Source organism: Aquarana catesbeiana, linkage group LG05 (assembly GCF_042186555.1).
Source record: "Aquarana catesbeiana isolate 2022-GZ linkage group LG05, ASM4218655v1, whole genome shotgun sequence".
Classification (NCBI taxonomy): Eukaryota; Metazoa; Chordata; class Amphibia; order Anura; family Ranidae; genus Aquarana; species Aquarana catesbeiana.
In genome coordinates this window covers 137,727,255-137,744,764 of record NC_133328.1, presented here as the reverse complement: position 1 = coordinate 137,744,764, position 17,510 = coordinate 137,727,255, and positions in this window count along the sequence as shown.

The following is a 17,510-nucleotide window of genomic DNA, read 5'->3' as shown; positions in this document are numbered from 1 at the left end:
AAGTTGAGTTTGAGGAAGTGGTGTGACATCCATACAGATATGTCGGTTAGTAAGTTAGTGATGCGTGAGGAGACTGATGGAGTGAGTTGAGGGGTGGAGAGATAGATTTGTGTGTCATCAGCATAGAAATGATATTGAAAGCCATGAGAGGCTATCAGCTGACCCAGGGAAGAGGTGTAGATTGAAAATAAAAGAGGTCCAAGAACAGAACCTTGGGGGACCCCGACAGAGAAGGGAAGAGGAGTGGAGGAAGTAGAATTGTAAGTGACACTGAAGGTGCGTTGGGATAGGTAGGATGAGAGCCACTGAAGAGCACAGTCAGGGAGACCGATGGAGTGAAGTTTTTTGAGGAGGAGGGGGTGGTCAACCGTGTCAAAGGCAGCTGAAAGATCCAGAAGTAGGAGTACAGAATAGTGTCCGTTGGTTTTTGCAGTTAGTAGGTCATTTGTGAGTTTTAAAAGAGCAGTTTCTGTGGAGTGTTGAGGGCGAAATCCAGATTGAAGGGGATCAAGAAGGTTGTTTTTAATGAGGTGGTCACTCAGTTGGTTGTAAACCAGGCGTTCAAGGAGTTTAGAGGAAAAGGGGAGCAAGGAGATAGGGCGTAGGTTGTTAAGATTGGTAGGGTCCAAGGATGGTTTTTTGAGTATGGGAGTGACCAGTGCATGTTTTAGAGCATCGGGGAAGACGCCAGAGGTGAGGGAGAGATTGAAGATGTGGGTTAGAGAGTGTAGGATGGGGTCAGAGGGTGACCGTAGCATTTGAGAGGGAACAGGGTCCAGGGGACAGGTAGTTAGGTGGGCGATAGAAAGGAGTTTAGCAACTTCGTCTGGAGTAGTAGATTTGAATAGAGGTAGTGTCAGTTGTATCTGTTGACATGGGGTCTTAGCTGGGGGAGATACCTGTAGAGTGGAGATTTCATCATGGATTGTATCAATCTTGTTTTTGAAGTGATTAGCGATTTCCTGGGCAGTGAGTAAATCAGTGGGGGGAGGCGGTGGAGGACAAAGTAGAGAGTTGAAGGTAGAGAAGAGTTTACGGGGATTGGATGAGAAGGTATTAATAAGAGTTGTAAAATAGGTTTGCTTGGCAGTGTGGAGGAAAGAATAGTATATTTGGTAGGTGTACTTTTGTACCCCCTTACCATTTCACACAGGGGGGAGGCCCGGGATATGGCGGTCCCCTTGTTAAATGGGGCTTCCAGATTCCGATAAGCCCCCCCGCCCGCAGACCCCCATAACCACCAGCCAGGGTTGTGGGGATGAGGCCCGAGGAGAAAAAGAGAAGAAGACGCCGATGAGGAAGATGCTGGACAAGAACACCGGAGGAAGAACCGGAAGAACCGGAAGAACCAGAAGAAGAAGAAGATGGAGGAAGAAACTGAAGGATTATAGAAGATAGAAGAAAGAAGAAAGAGGAAGCATTTAAATAAAGGAATTGTCAAAAACTGTCTCTTGTCATTTTTAACATTTTTGACAGTTTTTTAGTGAAATGGTAGGTGTACTTTTGTACCCCCTTACCATTTCACACAGGGGGGAGGCCCGGGATATGGGGGTCCCCTTGTTAAATGGGGCTTCCAGATTCCGATAAGCCCCCTGCCCGCAGACCCCCATAACCACCAGCCAGGGTTGTGGGGATGAGGCCTTTGTCCTCATCAACATGGGGACAAGGTGTTTTGGGGGGCTACCTCAAAGCACCCTCCCAATGTTGAGGGCATGTGGCCTGGTACGGTTCAGGAGGGGGGGCTCTCTCATCCTGCCCTTTTTTCCTGTGGCCTGCCGGGTTGCGTGCTCGGATAAGGGTCTGGTATGGATTTTTAGGGGGACCCCACGCCGTTCTTTTTTTTTTAATTTTGGCGCAGGGTTCCCCTTAAAATCCATATCAGACCTGAAGGGTCTGGTATAGATTTTGAGGGGACCCCACACCATTTTTTTTTTAAATTTTGGCCCGGGTTCCCCTTAATATCCATACCAGACCTGAAGGGCCTGGTATGGAATTTAGGGGGACCCCCCACGTCATTTTTTTTTAAACTTTGGTTCGGGGTTCCCCTGTGGGTAATTCCCATGCCGTTTTTATCAATGAACTTCTATGTGTATTGTCAGACCGGCAATGCATTAATAGCCGTGAGTAGTTTTAAATTACTTTTTTTCCTTTGCAATGTCATTTTGCTGTCAGACTGTTCTAAACATGGGAAACATGCGCCCCTTTACAGGCATACTATAGACACCCCCCCAGGTACGAAATTTAAAGGGATACTACACTTTTATTGTTTCACTTTAAGCATTATTAAAATCACTGCTCCCCAAAAAACGGCCGTTTTTAAAACTTTTTTTTGCATTGATCCATGTCCCCTGGGGCAGGACCTAGGTCCCCAAACACTTTTTATGACAATAACTTGCATATAAGCCTTTAAAATTAGCATTTTTGATTATTCATGTTCGTGTCCCATAGATTTTAATGGTGTTCGCGTGTTCGAACAAATTTTTTGCCTGTTCGCATGTTCTGGTGCGAACCGAACAGGGGGGTGTTCGGTTCATGCCTACTAGGGATAGTGTGAGTGTAGTGAGGAGGACTATCATTCAACTTTGCATAGTGTGCAGCTAGAGTAGGGACAGCCCAGATAGTTTCACTGTAGCATAGTGAGACCATGTCATTCCTACATACATTAGTGTAAAGTAGGGACAGCTCAGATAGTTTCCATGTAGTGTAGTGAGACTGTGTCCATAATCTTTACATTAATGTATAGCCTGAGTAGGGACAATTCAGATAGCGTCAGTGTAGTGACGGTTGAACACCGTCTATTTGATTGCGTTACTGCCAGTTTAACGGCATTTACTTCTGTGTGCGTTACTGCCAGTTTAACGCCATATAGTTTTGTGTGTGTTACTGCCAGTTTAATGCCATATATTTCTGTGTGCATTACTGCCAGTTTAACGTATATAGTTTTGTACGTTACTGCCAGTTTAACACCATATAGTTCTGTGTGCGTTACTGCCAGTTTAACGCCGTGTAGTTTTGTGCATTACTGCCAGTTTGAGGCCATTTACTTCTGTGTGCGTTACTGCGCATTTAATGCCATATAGTTCTGTGTGCGTTACTGACAGTTCAACTCCATATAGTTTTGTGTGCGTTACTGCCAGTTTAATGCCATATAGTTTTGTGTGCATTACTGCAAGTTTAACGCCATATAGTTTTGTGTGTGTTGCTGCCAGTTTAACGCCATATAGTTCTGTGTTTCACTGTATGTTTGGCACATTATATTGCAGTATATTATAGTGTATCCGTGGAGTGTGTCTATGTAGTGTATGTACTCAAATTAAAGTGCACCAAACACCTCTTTACATTGATTAAAGTGCATCTACATACAGATTTCAACTTCTTCTTTACATTTGCTTATAAGCAATAATGTCTGGGAGGACAACAAGGAGAAACAGACGTTCCCTTGGCACTGTAAGGGGGCCAGCAACAAATGTGTCCACAGGCAAAGGTGGATGTGGTGGTCAGTCCTCAGGCAGGGCATCATTTCCTTTGTTTAGTAAGTTTGCCCATGCTATCCAGCCACAGCATGCAGAGAAGGTGGTGGACTGGCTTACTAAACCTTCCTCATCCTCCTTATCCTCTGTCACACAAGCAGAGGCAAGTGTGCAGTCCCCTGCAGTTGCCAGAGAGGATAAACCTGCCTCCTGATCCACATCTATTCCTGCCATAGCCCCAACATCAGCCATTGAGGAGTCAGCTGATTTATTTGACCACAGCATCAGCCACTAGCTCCTTGATGAAGTCCAGCCATTACTGGAGTCAGATGTTGGTTCTGAGGTTGAGGATGACTTCTCCTTTTCCTCATAATGATAGGGATGGAGGCACATTACCATACCTGGCCATGGCTTCATTCAAAGTCCCAAATTCCCCAATCCTTTTTATGAAAGTGTATATTAAGGAAAGAAAACAACCAGTAGTATAGGAGCGAGAAAGAGGAGAGGGTTAGGGGAGCAAGTATTGTAACGAGCCCCTGCTCGCTCGGTTCCACTCTCCCGACACTCCTCTGCTGCTATAGAATCAGATTGCAGATTGCAACATCTGATTGTTTGGTCATCCGATGCTCCGGGATTAGACCTTTTGCCCAGACTTGTGGTCACCGAGCTTCATACAGTACATTATACATTATCATAAGTACAACCACAGGACATTTTCACAATAGCAGGAGCTAATTACAATTAACAATACAAACAGTGTTCTCCCCCTCCTCAGCCTAGTCATCAACACTTATAGTAGGAGTAGACTGTTCATCTCCTAGCCAGTCCTGGAGGCTAATGTGATCAGCTCACCCAATTAACATGTTGAGTTCAGAATCAAACAAACCAATAATAGTCTTTACATAAATATCCTGGGAGATATTGGGGATAAATATTACTGTCCCATTTTAAGCAATCCAAGACATACCCTCCAAGTCACCATTTCCCATATGGCGTACACAGGGTCCCTAGAGTCTGTGTGTCCTGGGGGACCAGGACCCGAATCCACAGTAATACCACCTCAAGGGTCCCCAGTCATACAGCTCACAAAGAGCACCTTTCCCCCAAATGCCAGCACCCACGATCGATCAGCAAGAGGCTAGCATTCAGTCCCCTCCAAAAGTCTCTCTCCCGGCTAGGTCTGTCAGAAGTATAAATCAAGGTTGGAGATAGAAGAAGTGAAGAAAGGGAAGGTCTGGGGGCTGAATCCATGAATCCCTAGGCAGGACGCACTTTAACCCAAGGGTGTAGGTATCATTTCACAAGCACAGGTAGTCTAAACATTAGAGAAGGTGTCTCCAAAGCCACAAAAAAAATACACGTCTTCCTAAATTTCAAAGTACCATCATCCAAGTTAGTATAGAGAAACAGGGGAGGGTGGGTTATGATAGACTATCTCGGTACTGATAAACAACAACATAGTTCTTATATAAAATTAAATATTTATTACATATAAAAATGACATACAAAATTCATTTAAAAAAAAATTAAATAATCAATGAACAAATACTCAGGGTTCCCCTAAGAGGTATCTGTTGATGAAGTGTGTCTCAAAAATTGATCTTTCCTCTACTAGTTTTGCGGTACACACACTGCTTCCTCAGGAGGAATAATCTATAAGACAAATAATTAAATAAGGCACAAGACAAGTAAGTTACAATTGAGAAACTTGGGCAGTTATAATTCGGGGGGGAGGGGGCAGAATAAAGAAACATAGGAACAAATGATGCGGGTGTGACTATGAGGTATGCCAGGGAGAAGTATAACTCACCTATAAGCCAGTAATACAGAATATCAAATTATTTCAAAACGCCAGGGGGAGACAGTGAGTCCTGACAGATTGGGATAGACAGCTAGACAGAAAGCGGTGTCACCAAGTGACTAGCCTGGTCATATGATCTGGATGGATAGTTAGGGGCTGAGAGGAGGTTAAGCGTCCAACCACAACTTGGTACAACATCCCTTAGTGTATAACCAGCCAGAAGTCAGGAGTAATAAATGGAATCTGCAGAGTTAGAGGATGAATATATGTATATAAGCCACATAATTAAGGACATAGAGAGCATAAAGGGGGAGGGAGAGGGGGTACCAGCATATGGGATCCCCAGCAAGCTGCCAATAGTGTCCTACCTGTCCATCAGCCGTCAGTCATGCATCCCTTGGAGAGAAGGTCCGTAACGCTCATCTACAGGCCGAAGGCCCATTAAATGAGCTCCCCAACCCAGGAATATAGCACATGCTGCTGAATGGCAGCGTCTGACATCACTGGGTAAGATTACCTGCACCAAGCAGGTGCACAAAACCCCACTGCTGCGCGCACCAGCCGAGCCAGTGGACGGGGAGCCCAGAGCTTGGACGGAGCAAGAGAGGGATGGGCTCTATAGGAGAGCATCCTAACCAGGGGAATCACTAGTCTGCCACTGAGGAACACAGTCAAGCAGCCAGGAGACACCGAGCCAGCCAGTCGGGAGGGCAACTCTGTACAAATAAACAAAGAAAGGCAATAACACAATTACAACATAATGTACAGAGCGTTATACAAAATTATAAACAATGGGAGTATGAGACTCCTGTCAGTAGTGGTCACTACAGATTAATCATTTGGGAATTGTCAATATATTTAGGTTAAAGAGCAAACATGGATGGTACAGTCTCCATGATGTCAGGGCAAGGGGCTAACCACACAGACTTCCAGGGAGAGCAGTAGGGAACCCAACCAATAGGATAAGAAAAAAGGAGGGGGAAGGGGAAAGGAAAGAAGAAACGGGGAGGATAAGGAAAAGTTACGTCCTACAAAAATGATTTATAAGATATCATCTCATTAAAACCTGGGGGGAGGTAGTGTTGAGATGCTCGATCCACAGAGTCTCTTTCTGCAGGATCGTTTTGTCCCAATCGCTCCCCCCCGGGGCTCTGTTGGACAACTTCAAGGACCAAAAATTGGACGACTGTAACGTCAGAATGGTGGTATAGACCAATACGTCTACCTACAGTGGTAAGCTTACCATTGCCAGAGTAGTATAAGTGGACCCTGATTCTCTGTCTCAGTTCTTGGATTGTTTTACCTACATAAAAATGTACACTTACACAACATGAGGTGATTAACCCCCATAGTGCTGCAGTTAGAAAAGGTACGTGGGGAGAAGATCTCACTATTGGGTAAGTGAAACCTCCTGCCCTCAAAAATCCAGGGACAGCGGGACCAATCCCCACATTTAAAGGTGCTATTAGGTCCAGACGTTGGTCTTTTGGATGGTGAGTAGTGGCTACTCGTCAAACGATCTCTTAAAGAGGGAGCCCTGCAAAACACCAGTTCTGGAGCAGATCTGACATGTTTGCTCAGGACATGATGTTCCGCAAGTAGATATGTTAAAAAAACACAAAGGTTAATGCTGCACTCAAAATTAAATTAAAAAGTAATAATGAAAAAGAAAAGAAAGCAGCCAGCACCAAAAAGTCTAATACAAAAACTCCAGTACATATGTGAAAAGGATGCAGAGCTAAAATCATATATAATCACAACAAAGGAATAATGGAAGTCAGACTGAGAAAAAAGTAATAGTGAAAAGACTTTCATCCAGAAAGACTAAGGCGGATATCGCACAAAGCAAAAATATGATAGGCAAATAAAAATGACCACATAAAATGAGTTAATAAAATATGTGATAAACCAACTTAAATAAAGCGATAACAAATACAAAAATCAATACTAAAAATTCAAAAAAAAATGTATATATAAATGTGAAATCCCATCTCAGAAGTAATCAGTGAAAAAGTAGATATGAAAAAAGTCCATAAAAAGGTGAGGATAATAGTCCAGAGGTAGGTGTATGAAACCGAATCCTAGTTCCAAGATAATAGCACACCCAACGTAAGAATAGAGGCTCCTTATCGGCTGCAAGTGACCACCGTAGGTGGTCTCACCAAGCACAGGAAATGATAAGGTCTCCCAGGAACCTATAGCAGCATCTGTAAAGGTAGCTGGGTCTGTGGCACTCGAAAAACAGAAACAAAAGGAGCTCCCATAGTGTAATCATTAATATGAAGGATTTATTGAATAAAAAAGATTGCACTTACAAGAGATTCCATTCAAATAGGGCAAATAATCACCACAGATCAGCGGTTACAAATCGCGGCATCTCCACAGGCCTTAGTATTGATTTTTGTATTTGTTATCGCTTTATTTAAGTTGGTTTATCACATATTTTATTAACCAATTTTATATGGTCATTTTTATTTGCACATCATATTTTTGCTTTGTGCGGTATCCGCCTTAGTCTTTCTGGATGAAAGTCTTTTCACTATTACTTTTTCTCAGTCTGACTTTCATTATTACTTTGTTGTGATTATATATGATTTCCGCAAGTAGATGCCAATGATTCAATAGTATTGCTCTGAGTTGTTTGTGGTGGGCAGAGTATGTGGTAATGAATATGACTGTATCGGACGATATAGGTTTGGGTCGGGTCTACAGTAAGGAGATCCTAGGGTGGGCTAATGTTTTATTAATGCTTTTCTTAAATTTGTACGTGAATACCCTCTAAGTAATAGACGGTCACGTAAGGCATTAGCTTGGATCCTAAAATTGGTCTCTAGTGTGCAATTTCTTCGTAGGCGCAAGTATCATGCGTACAGAATACTTTGCACTAGTGGACCAGGATGGGCACTAGATGCGTGGAGCAGAGTGTTGCCGGATGTTGGTTTACGATATAGATCAGTGCCTATTGTACCATCTGGTTGTTTGACAATAGAGAGATCCAGAAAGGGATCTGACTATTGTCAAAATTAAATGTAAATTTTAAATTAAAACTGTGTCCTTCAAACTCTGAATGAATGCCAACAGTCCATCTCTGGTGCCGTCCATACCATGAGTAGGTCATCTATGTACCTATACCATAATAATACATTGTTGAGGAATTCTGTATATCGGTCATCCAAAGTTATGTGTCTCTCCCACCCACCAAAATACAAGTTTGCGTAGGCCGGGGCACAAGAAGTCCCCATAGTGACTCCTTGTGCCTGTAAATACATTTGATCGTTAAACGTGAAGTAGTTCTTAGTCAAGACAAAATGGAGTACTTGTAAGATAAATCGGTTAAGGGGCCAAGAGGACTGTTCTTGTTCTCTGACAAAGGAGCCAGCCATCAGGACACCCTGCTCATGGGGGATACTTGAGTATAAAGCCTCAATATTGATGGCCACAAGCAGGGCGTCCGGAGGGATCTGGATCCCCTCAAGGTGTTTTAAGAGATCCGTGGTGTCATGGATATAGAAGGAGAGACTGCGCACATGGGGCATCAAAAAAGCATCTACAAATTTACTTGTGTTGTCTGTAAGTGAACCTATTCCAGAAACGATCGGTCTACCGGAAGGAATCTGGACATGTTTGTGGGATTTGGGGAAGGAATAGAGGTGGGGGTGCAGGGAAATTTGGGAACCAGGAAACTCCTGGGCATCTTTGTCAGTGAGGCCTTCGAAGAAGTCCACAGTGCAAAGATCCCGGAGTTCTGAGGCGAAGGTAAGGGTGAGGGTCCGGGGAGATCGGTTGGTATACTAATTTGGATGATGGTACTTTGTTATGTCTAGTTAAGTCTTTATTATGTGAGGCCATACTCAAAAAAATTGCATATTCAATGGGTGGATAATACACCCCTTCTTTTTGCATCTTTGGACAATTGTGCTTAACCCCCACATATATCAACCACAGCTGCACTACTGCACTACTGCACATTGTCTGTTGCGTATTTGTTTTTCATATTAAAAATGTAATTTCCAATCCCTTATTATCCCTGGAAATTTGTCTTTTGGGTTTCCCTAGACAAGATTGATGTTCTCGGCACTGAATGGGCAGGCTTTATGACGAACATACAGACTGCCTGTCTTAGTAGTCATAAAACAAATGAGGATTTAAAAGTGCTTTTCAACAGGATATTTTGTATATTATAGTGAAAATCCCATTTACATTGGCACATTGAATATTTTAAACTGTATATCACTGAAAATATTTGTCCTATTGGCTTGAGAGCTCAGATTTTCCCCACTATTAAAGATCCATCTGCGGATTTTAAAAAATCCTGGGAGAATACACTCACCAACTGTAGTCTTGAAATGATGAGAGAACTCAACACACAGTATACCCATGACATGACTCTACTCAGTAGTGAGATTGAACGACTTAATATCGAATATTCTCACTTATCGAGAATCACTACCTTTGCAGCCAAATGGAAAGAAATAAAAGATCATCTAGAATCAATGAACAGGGAGATTATAGTAAAAAAGCAGGGCAAATTCAGTAAGGATAAATTAGCCTTTACTGAAGGCTATGCTTATAAGTGGTCCGGAAGAAATTCCAGCAGGAGGGGATTCCCACGAGGTAACCACACCCAGAATCCCGCCACCAAAGTTGAATCTGACTCCTCCCTGTCATCGTCTTTCTCTCAACAAAGCAATGTACGTTCTACAACTGCATCTATGACTAACTCCTCACGTAAAAGATTATGATGGTGGTGGAACTCCCCCTGCTAATCCTAAAAAAGACAAGAAAGGTCCTAAACCTCCTAAAACCCCACGGGCACTCCTACATTTTCCATGATGGGTAATCATGCCCCAACTGATGGGGCCGTTAACAATCCCACTCTACATGGCACTATCCCAAAAATGTTGGATTCGTCACTATTGACCAACAAATACCCCAAAATTAATGAAGATCTTATTTTTTTTAGATCTCAAAAAACAACAGGGGAATTGGGACACATAAGTCCTCAAACCCCCACCGTCACTACCCAAAACTCCCAACATGACACCCACCTTAACATCATAAATCTAACACCCCACCAGCTGACTGAGGCTAAGTTCTCGGTACTGCAGCTAGGTTTGGGGTTTTGTCCACTTGATGAACTTAAAGTCACTGACACCATTAAAGATCTTTATTTGTTCGCCCGTAACCTCACTTTTAAGTTTATATTTGATAAGGACCGAGCACAGTTGAATCTTGAGCAAGCTTGCTGAATAAACAAAACACTTCAGTATGGATGAGTTTCGGGTGCTTCCCAACCTCAAGCTTCTATATGATGAGGGAGCAATGGAGGACATTGTCCCCTCTGCCCCTCCTTTTGGTGTACCCCTGGCCTCTACTCTGGCCACAACCCAGAGTCGCCCAACTAGACAATTCCGACTACTATCTCGTAGATTTACTGATCTCATGACCTGCCCGGCTATTTGGCCTTTTTTACATGAAACTATCAGGGACCTTAAGCAACAGCATTGGCACGAGATTCTGTCTAAACTATTAGACAAACTAAAGCACTTAAATCTTTACAAAAATGTTTCAAACTTGTGATCAAACATTTGGATAAGGGTGGCAATATTATTTTAATGACACATACTCAGTATCAATGTGCCTGATGATTTTGAACAATCTTAACTGGTACCAACCGATCTCCCCAGCCCTCATCCATACCTCCACCTCAGAACTCCTGGATCTTTGCGCTGAGGCCTTCTTTGAGGGCCTCATTGACAAAGATATCCTGGAGTTCCTGGTTCCCAATTTTCCCCGAACCCCCACCTTCTATTCCCTCCCCAAAACCCACAAAAATGTCCAAATTCCTCCCGGTAGACTGATCGTTTCCAGAATAGGTTCACTTACAGACAACGCAAGTAAATTTGGAGATGCTTTTTTGATGCCCCATGTGCGCAGTCTCCTCTCCTATATCTGTGACACCAATGATCTCTTGAAACACCTCGAGGGGATCCAGATCCCTCCGGATGCCCTGCTCGTGGCCATCAATATTGAGGCTTTATACTCGAGTATCCCCCACGAACAGAGTGTCCTGATGGCTGGCTCCATTGTCAGAGAACAAGAACAGACCTCTTGGCCCCTTATCTGATTTATCTTATGAGTGCTCCATTTTATCTTGACTAAGAACTACTTCACGTTTAACAATCAAATGTATTTACAAACTCAAGGAGCCGCTATGGGGATTTCTTGTGCCCGGCCTATGCAAACTTGTATTTGAGTGGGTGGGAGAGACACATAACTTCGGATGACCGATATACAGAGTTCCTCAAACATGTATTATTATGGTATAGGTACATAGATTACCTACTCATGGCACCAAAGATGGAATGTTGGAATTCATTCAGAGTTTGAACGACAACAGTTTTAATCTCAAATTTACATTTAATTTTGACAATAGTCAGATCCTCTTTCTGGAGCTCTCTAATGTCAAACAACCAGATGGCACAATAGGCACCGATCTATATCGTAAACCAATGGCTGTCAACACTCTGCTTCACACATCTAGTGTCCATCCTGGTCCACTAGTGCAAAGTATTCCGTACTTGCGCCTATGAAGAAATTGCACACTAGAGACCAATTTTAGGATCCAAGCTAATGCCTTACGTGACCGTCTATTAGAGGGTATTCATGTACAAATTTAAGAAAAGCTTTAAATAAAACATTAGCCCGTCCTAGAAGCTCCTTACTGTATACGGGTGACCCAGCCTTCCTCTGACGTCATGAGTCAAAGGGGGAGGGGTCACCCTCAACTATATAAGAGCTGTCACCAAGAAGAAGCGTCACTCGGCGGGAGCCTCCCATGGAGGCGGAGGTGTTTTTTTTTTCTTGCTCGTCGGCCATGAATGGACATCGTGGGACATTTTTTTTTTTCTTTTAATAAAGGAATTGTCCCTAAGTGTCTCCTGTCTTTTTTACTATTTTTGACAATTTCTTTTGTGAAATGGTGGGGGTAAAATGTACCCCCTTACCAATTCACATGGGGGGCCGGGATCTGGGGGTCCCCTTGTTAAAGGGGGCTTCCAGATTCCAATAAGCCCCGCCCACATACCCCCACAACCACCGGGCAAGGGTTGTGGGGATGAGACCCTTGTCCTCATCAACATAAGGACAAGGTGCTTTGGTGGGATACTCCAAAGCACCCTCCCCATGTTGAGGGCATGTGGCCTGGTAAGGTTCAGGTGGGGGGGCACTCTTTTGTCCCCCCTCTTTTCCTGCAGCCTGCCAGGTTGCGTGCTCAGATAAGGGTCTGGTATGGATTTTGGGGGACCCCTATGCCTTTTTTTTTTAATTTAACACAGGGTTCCCCTTAATTTCCATCCCAGACCTGAAGGGCCTGGTATGGATTTTGGGGGAACCCCCAAGCAATTTTTTTTTTAATTTTTGGTTTGGGGTTCCCCTTAATATTCATACCATACACAAAGGGCCTGGTAATGTACTGGGGTGGAAACCCATGCTGTTTTTTCAATGAGTTTGATCTATATTGCCAAGACCCAACAATTCATTACAGCTGCCATCAGTTTTAAATTATTTTTTTCCTTTAGAAATGTCATTTTGCTGTGGTACATTTCTAAACATGGGAAAACTGTGCCACTTTATAGGCATACTATAGACACCCCCCAGGCACAATATTTAAAGGAATATTTAATTTTTATTGTTTCACTTTAAGCATTATTAAAATCACTGCTCCAAAAAAAAGTCAGTTTTTTAAAACTTTTTTTTGCATTGATACATATCTCCTGGGGCAGGACCCGGGTCCCCAAACACTTTTTATGACAATAACTTGCATATAAGCCTTTAAAATGAGCACTTTTGATTTTTCATGTTCGTGTCTCATAAACTTTAAGGGTGTTCCGGTGGCTTTCGAATTTGCCCCGAACACCGCATATTGATCAGTGTTCGCCGAATGGCTGAACAACCAAAGTTCAACCTGAACTTATGCTCTGGCCGAACCGTTCGCCCATCCCTACTACATAACATTGAATCTCTGCTCAGCTCCAAAAAGCTGTCAGAATGTTGATACTAGTATGTGATTTGGCCACACCACTTGACTCAGCATTTCATTACAACAGGTCTTTGTCTAGGGTTCTCAATTTTTATTTAAACGCTATTAATTTCATCTAGAGCTGAATCAGGGTTGCCATCATCCCTGTTTTGTTATACAAAAGCAATCTCTAAATTGGGACTTTCTTAAAGGCAACCAAACATAACAATATATAGTAAAAAATATGATTTATTGAAACACAAGTAAAAAATTCCCACATAGGACAATTAAAAACAATTTTGTATACAAAGCATGGATATAAGAAGTGGTGATACCAAAACTCATAGGCTGATACTAAAGCAATGACATGGAATGGGTATTTTATCCAACTATTATCTTCTTCAAGGATGCAAATCACCACTCTGTAATTAGAAAATTCTACCATAATATAACACTCTTTATATATATATATATATATATATACATATGCACTATATCACATCAAACATATATATATACATATACTCACAAATATTGAAAAGTATGTAAAATCTCCTACAAAGCTCCAGTATCCCCACCATGGAAAGTGCATAGGAGGATCTTCAACAAAAACACTTTAAATCATTCCACATGGGGATTTTTTAATGTATTTACTCCCCTACATATAGAGCTGCACTTTGAACACAAGAGGGAGCAGTTGTTCCAAAACAACCCTACAAACTGAGGGAATGAAAAAATAATAATATTCTAAGCTGGATCAATTATCATAATCATACTCTCTCGATAGGTAGGGTTGGATAGGTCAGAGATCAGGGTTTGGTTGGAGGCGCATGCCCCCCATCTTGATCCATTCCCCTCCTATCCCTTATCTTGTACGTAACTATAGCCCTTACCCAGGGCTGGAATGGGACAGAAATTTGGCCCTGGACTTCATCCAAACCGGCCCACTTTAATTTTGCAAACACGCACAAAAACAGGCGGCCAATAGCCCTGAGTTCCCGACCAACCCCAGGCTTTGGGACTCAAATTTGGGCTAATAATGGTCATTGGTAATACGGAGCTTTTTGGGGGCCCAGTCGGGTGGGGGGTTTATGAACAGGTGGGGGGTATATGACCAGGTGAGGGGGTATATGACCAGGTGGGGGGGTATATGATCAGATGAGGGGGTAAATGATTAGGTGGGAGGGGTATATGACCAGGTGAGGGGGTATATGACCAGATGAGAGGGTATATGACCAGGTGGGGGGTATATGACCAGGTGAGGGGGGTATATGACTAGGTGGGGGGGTATATGACCAGGTGAGGGGGTATATGACCAGGTGAGGGGGTATATGACCAGGTGGAGGTATATAACCAGGTGAGGGGGTATATGACCAGGTGGGGGGGTATATGACTAGGTGTTGGGGTATATGACCAGGTGGGGGGTATATGACCAGGTGAGGGGGTATATGATTAGGTAGGGGGGTATATGACCATGTGAGGGGGTATATGACCAGGTGGAGGTATATAACCAGGTGAGGGGGTATATGACCAGGTGTTGGGGTATATGACTAGGTGTTGGGGTATATGACCAGGTGGGGGGTATATGACCAGGTGAGGGGGTATATGACCAGGTGAGGGGGTATATGATTAGGTAGGGGGGTAAATGACCAGGTGAGGGGGTATATGACCAGATGGGGGGTATATGACCAGGTGAGGGTGTATATGACCAGGTGGGGGGTATATGACTAGGTGGGGGGGACTCACTTTCTGAGCTTCTTGACCATAAAACTCTGTAACCAGCTGCCTCCCAATGCCTTGACCCCCAAACCCTCTGTGATGAGCCTGATAGTACCTCTCTCTCAGGTCCGTCAGTTGGGCAGGGAGGAGAAGTTGACAGCTGATCTCTGCACACAGAAGATGATCTGAGAACCAGAGGGAAAGAAGTATTAGTCTGGCGGAGGCGGAGCTCCTCCAATCCATCTCCCAGCCAGAGGAACGACAGAGTCCTGTGGTGACAGTGCCAGGTGCCCGATCAGACCATCAGGCTCCTCCGATCTCCCCGATTACAGCATCGAGTCCTTCCCTCTGAGGCTAAGCATGCCACAGCGCCGGACCGGAGAAGATTGAGGAGGAGGTGGGTGGAGTTTAGCACTAGGCCTCCTCCGCTATGAATGTCGGGGCCTCACTGTGTGTGTGTGTGTGTGATGTCACTGGTTGATAGACGCCAGGCGGTAGGCGTTCCTAGCAACCAGTTAGTACAATGTAGCTGGTAGGGTGGCTGGCTGTGTTAGTTTCATTCCGGGACACTGTATTGTCCCGGAATGAAGGTGCCTGGGACCTGGGACAGACATGCCAAATGACACCCTAAAACCGGCCCACTGAGCCATCGGCCCACCGGGAAACTCCCAATGGTCAGTACATGCCTGCCCTTACCTAGAGTCACATTCATCCTTTCCCACCCCCCTCTCTCCACCCCCCTCCCACATCTGCCTTCCTATACCCAAATATTACAATCAATCAAGGTGACCAGTCAGACTGTCAACCTTGGCTATGCCCCCAAGCACAAACAACATCCCCCTTTGAAATTAGCCACTATGCAAATTAATCTACGCACATTATCCTAGTATAACCTATTATTATTTTATCTATTCAACCCCGTCGGTCTCAAGAAGTCAGCTCAGCTCATACCAGAATCGATATCAGTAAGATTCTGACTGCCCTATAGAAATGGGATTCACAGGCCTAAACAACATAAAACTTCTGTATATTCAACAATACATACAACTTTTGAATATTTACAACCATTCCTGTTCTGTTTTACACTCTCCTCAGATTAGGTCAAAACATTTATCACTGTTATGATTATGGAATTCAGACAGTTCTTCAGGCTGATGGGTCCATGTAACTTTTGTTTATCTATTCTTGTATCTTTGAATACCTCTAATAAAATACTTTGGAAAGATATTAAGAAAAAAATTGTAATAATAATATGATGGTATAATGGAAAAAAAACACAAGTTGATAAAATTAAAAAAAAAAAAAAAAAAATGGCAAGCTTCAAAAACCATACCTTATGTAGTAAAAAAAGAAGGGATCATGTCTTTCAGACCAACGTTTATCCTTCCATGTTGCTCCCTGAAGCGAGAGCTCCTTACTGTGTGTGTTCAAAAGCTTGTATATATATATATATATATATATATATATATATATAGAGAGAGAGAGAGAGAGAGAGAGAGAGAGAGAGAGGGAGAGAGGGAGAAAGGGGAGGGGATAAGTGTACACAGGTGCTGTATGCACCTGTTCCTCATCTCCTAATCCCATAGAAAGTATGAGGGCCAAGCTCATTGGCCATCTGCAAAACCCAGGCATTCTCCTTTCACTGCGCATGCGCAGACATACCTGCACTGCGTAGTGATGTCATTTCCCACATGCCCTACACCCGGAAGTGATGTAATCCCTGGGCAACTGCACCCGAAAGTGTACATCACCAACTCAGGCAGGAGAAATAGGGAATCTAGAAAAGCGCCACCACTGGAGTCGCCACCGACACAAACAGGGCCCACTGAACACACTGGAGGACCGGAGGAAATCCTCCTTCCGCACGTATGCCAGTAAGGGCCCACCCTACAAGAGGGTTTGCCCCACATAAGTGGGGCTTGGTGTGCCAGGTTGACACCACCCTGTGCATCCCAGTGGGGAACCCTGGTGCTGTGCAGGAGAAAGGAATCACAAAGCCAGTGAGATTCAAACAAATAATTATACATTACATTAATACAATTACATTGCCTTTAAGAAAGTCCCAATTTAGAGATTGCTTAATTTTTATTTTTACCATACTTTATAATTGTGTATACTTTTGGGGATACTTGTATTAATAAAAATGCTATGGAGACAGTTTTTGGTTTCGGTTTTTGTAATTTTCATTATGTTTTTGGTTATAACTTTTCTTTTATGTAGTGGTTCATTAAAGTGGTTGTAAACCTCAGTCATGAAATCTGAACAAAGCTTATATATCTGTAATGTTTACTTGTCTACATTATCTTTAAAGCTCTAAGTGTTGTTTCTCTCTGGTGCTTTGTTCCTCTGTTATCAGCATGAGTCATTTCTGAGAAGTTTTCTGACACATGAGATAAATTTGTGGTGGGGGAGGAGCTCAGCATACATCTTATATATTCAGAACACAGCTCTGTATCCTTCCTTTGTTCCTGTGCAGTATGTGGAGGGGGTGTGCCCCTTT